The sequence below is a fragment of the Lissotriton vulgaris genome, chromosome 4_1 (genome assembly GCF_964263255.1).
Source record: "Lissotriton vulgaris chromosome 4_1, aLisVul1.2, whole genome shotgun sequence".
NCBI lineage: Eukaryota > Metazoa > Chordata > Amphibia > Caudata > Salamandridae > Lissotriton > Lissotriton vulgaris.
The window spans coordinates 15,321,052-15,323,235 of NC_141691.1; positions in this window are offsets into that span (position 1 = coordinate 15,321,052).

Below are 2,184 nucleotides of genomic sequence, written 5' to 3' on the forward strand. Positions count from 1 at the left end.
AGGCCAACAGAAAGCGGCATTTTATAAGAAGAAGAAAAATGTAGAGAAAATTATTGATCATGCTTTTGAAATTAAGCGGAAGTTGTTTATTTTGGTAATCAATAGAATTAGGAAACTAAGCAAGGTAATTTCTGATTTCAAAACAAACAGTAGATGGAAGAGAGTAGTAAATCGTAGTAACTTTTGTGAAGTTTTTTCCGGAGAATGGATGCATAGTTCAAGTTCTGAGGCATTTTTTAATGAGGAGAGTTATTTTCAGGATAATGATTTGGTGTTTGCAGTTGACACCAGTGGTCGAGCTTATGAAGTGAAGGATGGTTGTCCTGTTGAAAAAGAAAAACTTGTGACAACAGAGACAGATGAGGTGTTAGGTCATGAGGTTTTAGGAAGACGTCCTAAGGGTCCTGTGTACATTTGGAAGTGTAGTTCTATTTGCAGTGTGCGACAGGTTTCCATCAATTTGCTTTGTGATTTTATACGGACATTTAATAAGAAAAGTTTGAAGCAGAAAATGAAGTTGTTGCAAAATTTAGATCCTTGCAGAGTGAGACAAATGACAGGTTTGCGTGGTCATTCACTGGCTTGTCTTTCCAGGAGAGTATGCCAGAGTGTTTTTCATCATTTCAGGATGGTAGCAGTTCATCATAATAAAGTGAGAAAATTAGTGAGAATGTTGTATTATGCTAAGAGTCCAGCAATTATGCTTAAACAATTATGTGCTGCTCTTTTGCATGGTTCAGAAATAGATGTGAAGAATATTTGTGAAGAAATTGAGTTTTGTTACTTTAGTAGTAAAGATGAGAATGTTCAAATTGACCCTGAAGTAGAGGGTAATGTTGAAGATAATGTACAGGTTTCCAGTACAGATAATTTTCAGAAGGAAATTGCCACTTTTCAGATGAAATCAAGTGAGAGGCCTAATTTCACTTGTGTATGTTGTCCACGCACTTATTATAAGAATCAGACTAAAGTAGTGGATTTATATGGAAAAAGTGAAAGGGAAAATAATAGTGAATGGAAGGATTTTGCCACATACTTGATGGTAGAAAATTATTTTGATTTAGGATCGGATCAACGTGTGTGTACTTATTGTTGTAATAAATTAAACCAAAACCAGATGGCTGCTAGGGCAGTACATAATAATCTGGAATTGGTTGAGATTCCTTCTGAATTGAAGGATTTAAATACTTATGAATGTATTTTGATTCAAAGTATCCATCCCTTTCAGGCTATTGTAAGAATGGAGCCAAAGACAGGGAAGTTGCCTCCAGCAGATTTACAGCGAGGATTAAAGGGAAGAGTTGTTTATTTGCCTCTAGATTTGAACAAAAACATTAACACAATTGGAATAGAAAAAGTGGAAGAGGAACCTCTGGTTATCTTAGTTAATGGGGTTCTGACAAAGAATAAGAAAATATGGCAAGATTTAGTGGATGTTAGGAAAGTCAAAAAAGCAACAGTGTATTTGAAGACAAATAATAAGTACTATAAGAATGTATATGTTGCAGAAGAGGAAGTAAGTGAAGAAGAGGATAGCGATGTGTGTGTTGGCCAAATTGAGAAAGTAGAGGATTCTAAAAGTGAAGAAATATATGAACATTATAGTGTTCATCCTTTGCATTCCAAGGAAGTCATGGGGAATGCTATTGAGTTGTTTCAAATGAAACAAGCTAAAGGGAGTCCCATTAGTGTTTGGGAGGAAAGTTTGGAAGCTCGGTGTTTCCCACAGCTATTTCCCACAGGTCGAGGAGGAAGATATGATGTGCGACCTCATCAAATTCCTGCGTCTGAATACCGGACTTTACGATTGTATGCAGGCGATCCTAGGTTTCGTCAATGCATTCCATATTTGTTTCATCTCCTGTTTGAAAGCGATCTGTCTGGACTGTCATATGCAGTTAACCACATCTTAAAAAGTGGTATACAGATGCGAAATATCTCGGCAAGGGACTTTATGCATAAAGTCAATGTCCAAGACAGTATTTTGGATTCTCACTTAATTAATCTCATGGCGTGTCAGCGTGGTACTAATGAGTACTGGTACCGTCGTCATGGTGATTTAAAATGTATGCTGAGGAACTTAGGAACTCCGACATGGTTCCTCACTCTGAGCTGTGCCGAGTATGGCTGGGAAGACTTACTTGAATTTCTACAGGAGGCAAATGGAAATATTAAAAACATTGA